We start from the raw sequence: 7319 nt of genomic DNA, 5'->3' as shown, positions 1-7319 counted from the left end.
TAACAACCAAAAGATCAATTGGGACCAGCCCATATGAGTTGGTTTATGGATTAGAGGCCAAATTTCCTTCATCACTAGGGGTGCCTGTTATGAAACTTCTTCAAGAAAGCCAAGCTGAACCAAATGATATGCAAAGAAGAATCAATCAAATCATATGTTTACAGCAAACTAGAGACCAAGTTTTCAGCAGAGTTCAAGTCCTACAAGAAAAACTAAAGAAGGCCTTTGATAGAAGAACTAAGGCAGAAGATTTCAGCATGGGAGACAAAGTCCTCAAGTGGGATGCAAGAAGAGAGGATAAAGGAAAACATGGAAAATTTGATTCTCTTTGGAGAGGACCATATGCTGTCCAAGCAGTACAAGGAAACAACACTTATTTCCTTAAGAGTCTCAATGAAACTGATTTGGATGAAGGTCCTGTGAATGGCAGGATGCTGAAGCACTATTTTGAATATCACCCATAAGTGCACCCTGAGTTTTCCCTTGTACATATCCAGATGTATATATTATTTTCTGTCAACATGTAAATATGAAATTTCTCAAAGTTTTCTTAAAACTGCCAGCAAAAGGTAAATAGAATCAGAGGTCTACCAAGAAGAGAAGCACACAATTTTGGCATTTCAAAGCAGCAAACTTCAAGATTGGCAAGAGCAGTCAAGGAGCAAGGCAATCTAACCTGCTGTTCTTGGTCTTTCAAATGAAACACCATCCCCATGTGGAGCCACTGTTAGCTACCTATACCAATAGGTTTCATATTTCATGATTGGCTATGAAAAGGTCCAAATATGCTCTGCTTTGATGATTCAAAGATCACATATTTCCAAGAGCATCCAATCTGTGCTTATAGCTTGGTATGGACTCAAATTTTGATGAATGGTCCAACAGTCTAATCTGGATCATGTCATGTTTTAAATTTTCAGTTGTAGAATAGAGAAAGGAGTCTGTCCAAACTGTTTAATCTTGGCAGACAAGTAGTTTAGGTAGAGAAAAAAGGCTCCCAACAGCTTAATCTGGGACCTTGGAAGAAATAAGGGTAGAAGTAGATAGAAAAACAAAAGAAAAGCCAAAGAAAAGAAAAGGCAAGTAAGGGTCTGCAAGTCCAAGTGCACCCTCCAATAAGAAATGAAAAATGCTAGGCAAATAGATGGGTAGGCAGTTGGGGTTGTAGAAGGGCCATTTCTTATCAGTTGCATGTGTGCTAACTTTGTTTACCAAAGCAAAATCAATGAATTGAGAAGGTGTCATTCTTCATCGAGTTGCAGCAAGCAGGAAGCATGTCTAACCTCCCTTCCTCCCCTCTCCATTTCATTACTAACACTCCCTCATCAGCTGAGATTCATGGAAGAGATTATGGTTTCATGGTGGTTCTTAATCTTTTTAGAAGCCACATTTCTTGTCTAAACTCTTTTCATTTTGATCTACTCCCTAAACTAAGTAAGTTTCAAATAAACTTAGTGATTTTCCCCCCTCATTCACATCTTCCCCCCATATTAACTCTAACTTTACTATGTAAATCCCCTATATTACCTTTCCCCTACTAGTATTAACACCATGGTGTATAAACCCCAAATTTTGTATAAATATCCCTCCCCTTGGCATTATAGCCATATGTTTTCTAAAAAGGAATCAAAATGACATTTGGTCACTTTGATGAACCTATACCTCATCTCTCTCCCTTGTTTCAAGTCATTCCACTCATTAAACCTTCATTTGCAAAGAAAAACCCTATAAAAACCCCTCCTACTCATAACCCCTTTGAAATTATGAAAAAAACCCAAAAAACCCACTTTTGCCGCTTAACCAAAGTTGGCGCATATATTTGATTTTTCGAAATATATTGAAAAACATTGAAAAATACCATATCTAAACCTTTCCCGCTGAGCACGTGTCCCAAAAGAAATATTTGTTTATTCCTCCGCCCGCGTCCGTATCCACCGATCACATCGCCCTCCCGTCCACCGTCGGATCGGACCCGTGGGATCCGACGGCTCTCATCGATATCGGAGCGGCCCCCACGACAGACGATTAGCGCCCGAGAAAATGACGAAGGGATACGTCATTGCTCGGCCACGCGTCACCCTCTCGGGTCTCTCGGAGCGGCCTCTGACAAAACCAGGGCCGTATCGTAAGCGCTCCGAGAAACCGTAACCGCTATGGCACTTAACCGTAACCGCTATGGCACTTACCGCCCGGTTTGCTGGTCCCACGTCAGACCCACGTCATCGCCACCCTGCCATCGCATCAGTACTCTTGTCCGCCCCTGTGCCAACGTGTCTGCCACCGCATCATCCCCATGGACCAATAGTAGCTCGCCACCTCACCCGATGACGTCATGCTGACGTCATCTGAGCTTGACCCCACCCTATGACGTCATGCTGACGTCATCCGAGAAAAGGCGCCAAATTGCCAAAAGGTCCATATTTTGGCCAAAAATCACGTTTTGCATACTTTTTGCTCATTCGCTATTGTTTCCGCTGCATGATCTTTTACGTCCAAAACTGCGCCACCCCAGTGGAATCGACCTGAAGACCTCCAGAGCACCAATTCCGCCCACATTTACGACCACTGCTCGCTGTTTGCCAGGTATTTCTCATCATTTATCCTCCATACGCCTAAATTGTCTGTAAATTACTCAGAAGGCTCAAAGGACACTAAAACTCATCATTTTACCGGCAAATTCCCTCTGCAAAGCCTCTATTTCCAACTGCAAAGCTCGAAAATCACTAGCTGAGCCTTGATTTCCTGAGTTCTTATCAAAAACTGTAAACTGCTCGCGCAATCGTGAGACAGTTGGTCAATCCATTAAAATCCTGCCACAGAAGACAAAGTGAGACCAGACATTGGTCTGATTCGTAATTCAAACAGTATTTCAAGTGCTGTGCACCCACTTCACCCTCTGGTCCCTGAAATTCATACTTTCATTGCAAGTAATCACCGCTGTGTTGTTCTGCCTACTTCAACCAGTTCACCTACAAGTCAGAAGCTTAATAGACCATGGAAACTCCAATTGCACTGAACATCAAGCCTCTCAATGCCCCTCACAGGGAGTTAGAATGGAAAGCTATGGGAGATATGGATTATCAAATGTTAGACTGGTTTCCATTAGGCTCAAAATATAATATTCAGATGCTAAATGAGTTGAAAGCCCAGCACCTTAGTGGAGCTGATATCCTAGGGATTTGAGACTCAAACTTGCCCATCTACAACCTCCCCCAGGTAAATTCTATGCCTGAATTGATCCACAGATGCCAGGAGTGCTATGATCCATGCCAAAGAGCTGCCCTCAGCCCTACAGGCTCAATTCTGTTCCATATCACCCTAGAGAGCATAAATGAGATGCTGCATTTCCACACTGCAAAACCATTGACCCCCCTCTACATGCAGAACTTGATAAAGAAGGGGAATAAGTTGTCAAATGACCAGATCATCAAAATCAACCAGCTGTTTGTACAATCAGGCTCTGAAACCATCAGAACTCCTCCTATTGGATATGCTTACTTAAATGAATTGGGCAGAATGCTAGTGGATTTGATCAGCTATGTCCTAGGGTTCAAGGGAATGGAGGATGTGGATGAAATTATAATGGCAATGCTGTCTATGTTCTCTCCTGGAAAGCCTCCAGCTGTACATTATGACTATGCCACATATATTGCAGATAGGATCCATGACCAGCTGATGAATCTGCAAAGGGAAAGACTGTTCAGATATACTTCCTACATTTATCATCTATTCTTGTTTAATCAACCAGGCAGCTTCCTCATTCCCCTGAAACAAGTTAATGCCCAGGGGAATCCAAGGTCAGTTGTGTTTTGGACCTCTGTTTTTCATTGCACCTCTGTATCACCATACACATACTGTGAGTTCATAGACTTATTCATACATCCAGCTATGACATTATTGTATGGTGTTCCTCCTCCAAGGTTAACTGATGACATGAGGAGAATTCTCCATCTAAACAAAACCTACAGCATTGGTAATTGGTACCTTTACCAAGACCACACAGTCATCAGAGTATATGGCTGTGAGTTGAAGCCTTTTAGGCTGCCAAGGTATGTCCCCATGAGGCTTTTTGCCCTCGAATACTTCAGGAAATTTGGGAATGCCGACTACCTCCACTTCCAAAGTAAGAACAAGAAGGCACAGTTGAAGGTAAGGAGCCAGCTGGGCCCCTTCCTATATAACAAAAAAGAAGAGGGATGGAAAGAGGCAAATAGTATCCTAGAGGCTCTCAAACTGCAAACTAGTTTTGAGTGGATACCCTATGACCCTAATCATTTTGTTTCCCTCAGGAGGATAAGATACAAATTGGGTACCTATTCACATGTGAGGCAGCCTGAGATTGAGCAGTATGCCAATGCATTAAGCTGGGAAGAGGGCACCCTAGAAGAGGAAATCACTAGTGAAGAGCTGCTAGAAAGAGAGGCTAGAAATATTCAAAAGGAAACTGACTTAGAAACTTGTGGACAGGTCCCCCTCTCATACAAAAGACAACTTGGAGCAGCTGCCTCAGCCTCAACAACACATCAGCAAGCTGCCATGAATACTCCACAGACAACCAGCAAAGGCAAAGAAAAGCAGGTGGAACAGCCACCTCCTATGACTGAAGAGCAAATGGAAACACTAGTGCAGCAACAAGAAGAGATGGAGTAGCAGGGAGAAGGGCAGCATCAAGAAGAATAGCATCAACAGGAAGAACAAAGGCAGGAACAACCTGTCCAGCAAGAGCAAATAGGGGAAGCCCCTAAATCCACTGAACAAACTGTGCCTCCAAGGCAAGAAACTTCAGCTGAGGCATCAATCCTCAAAACTCCACAAAAGGAGGATACAAGCAGGAAAAGGGACAGAGAGACTCCCCTTACAACATCAGCATCTCATGGGGAGAAAAGACAGAGAATTAATCCCTTCTCAGAGGAAGAAATGCCAATAGGACAGTCTTTTGGTATGGTCCCACCCAGCAGGGAAGCATCAGCAAGTTCCTTTCAACAGGAACAGGATAGAGCAATGGGAGGAGAAGTAAGTTCCTCAAATCAGCAAAGAGAAGGTGGACCCAGCATTAAACAGCAGTTCATCGACATTAAGAGGAGAAATGAGCCCATCAAGATACAGCTGTATAACCATCTGTTAAACATGGCTCCCACCAATCAACAAAGACTCATGTCTGCATATGATGTGCAGGAAGGCAAAATGATCATGAGTCATTTTATGCCAACAGCAGGGCAGCCCCAATCTGCCTCTGACTATTTGAGGACTAACCTGGAAGTCCTTGCCAAGGATATCCACCCTATGGATAAGATAGAACTGCATAAGCAAACGGGTGAGATGGTCTATGCTTCCTTGGCAGACCAAACATTGGATAACTACAGGCTACAAAATAGCCTTAACAATACAGCCTCTCAGCTAGAGTTGGAGAGAGCATCATCCCAGGCAAAGGACAACAGAATAAGGTCCTTAGAGGACATCATCATAGAGATGGGGCATGATCCCAAAAATATCAAGGGCATACAAGAGATATTAAAATTGAGGGATGCAGACATGGCAACCTTGAGGAGAAAGATCAAACTCCCAGCCACAATTCACCCTCAAACAGATGATGTTGCCCAGCAAAGACATGATCAACAGGCCACAACCTTGTTGATATCTCTGTATAAGCAGCTAATCCAAACTCAGGAAAAGCTGGGAGAATCGGAGGCTGCAAAAACAGCACTACAGGCAGCCTTAAAACAAAGAGAAGAAGGGCAGACCTCTCAGCCTCCTCCTCAAATCATAAACCTTGAGGAAGCTGCCCCAACTACTGTTCCTCCCCCCCAACAGACTGATCACGCTGCACCACCTACTTCAGCACCTCCACCAACAGAGCAGGCCCCTAGCTTGGACATGTAAAAGCTAAAAAATGAGATTCAAGCCTTGGAAGCTCAAATGGCAGAGCTGAATGAGACCAGGGATAAATTGGCCAAGGTGAATGACAGATATGATAAATCCAAGCAAGCGGTGGCAGAGAAGGGCAGGGAGGTGAAAGCCCTCAAAGACAGGATAAAAGAGCTAGAAAATGAGCTCAAATTAGATAAAGTTATAGCTGGGCTTAAGGCAATGCTATGGGCCAACATTGGCCAGTCTATTACTGACCAATGGCAGTATATAGAGACAATCCATGAGCAGCTAGAGCTCATCCCAAAAGCACAAGCTGAAATTCACAAGTCAAGGGCTGCTCTAGGCAACATGCCTGAAGTTGCCACTAGGATGATCAATGTGATGAATAATAGAACAAGTACTCAGCTGGCAAACATGGGAATTCCCAATAGAACTGAGACCATTCAGTTGATCAAAAGGGTTCTCACATTGAGAAATTTGGTGCAGACATTGGAGAGAAGAACCCAGGACATGCAGACCGAGGTGAAAAGGTTCATGGATAAATTCCTGGTGCTGCAAAACAGAGGACTCCCTAGCTTACTGAACAGCGCAGGGAGACTGCTCATTCATGAGCAATATGCCAAAAGAGTGAATGCATTTGCCACAAACGAAATCAATGAGAAGCCCAGCAACTCAGAAGAAACAGGGCCAGCTACAGGACAATACAACAAGGTTGAAACTCTATTTTTTATAATGAATGAGATCAATCACCTGTTTGAGGTGGCTCCCAATTTTTACAAGTATACAGAGGCAGAGGAGACTATGGATGCAATTCTCAGGCATCAACTCCCTACACAAGGCTGGTGGACAAATACAATACAGAAAATTTTATAGACAGTGAGTCATTCACCAAATTTTGTTTTTAAAATATGAATTGTTATGTAAAGCACAGTTTAACTAAATCAGCATGCATTAAAGATTAGAGCTGAGCCAACTCAGCAGAAATTTCAGCCAACGAAGCAAAAGTAGGAAACCACAGGTGGCAGAGCCGAGAAAATACAGCGCAGCAAACTTAAAGGCACATTTTCCAGCATTAAAGCAAAGTGGTTCGACCGACTCACTGACCTCCAAGGGTCAAAATATCCTCTGACAGACTTAAAGAGCAGTTATGCTGCATTCAAAGCTGTAATAACTTCTTTTCTACTTTCTGTACGAAGTAATGAAGATATTTCTCTCTCAGATGACTCAATGCCTGAGATATTTTGTATAAGCATTCCTATAAAGTCCCCTTCGCGTGAGTTTGCAAGGGTTGTTGTTGATTTCTCCTGAAGAAGTTCTTATGCTGTAATCCTTTCAGAAGTTTAATAAAGAAAGTGATGGAATTTCTCGGATTTCTGAAGTGTTGAATGCGTTCTGGTGTCTGTTGAAAACTGCTGGATTCCTGTGTATTACACAATACAATAAGTCTCTGT

Source organism: Pinus tabuliformis, chromosome X, assembly GCF_031772625.1.
Source record: "Pinus tabuliformis cultivar Carrire ecotype Pingquan chromosome X, CPIR1, whole genome shotgun sequence".
NCBI lineage: Eukaryota > Viridiplantae > Streptophyta > Pinopsida > Pinales > Pinaceae > Pinus > Pinus tabuliformis.
The sequence above is the reverse complement of the archived record's forward strand: the minus strand, read 5'-3'. Positions refer to the sequence as shown.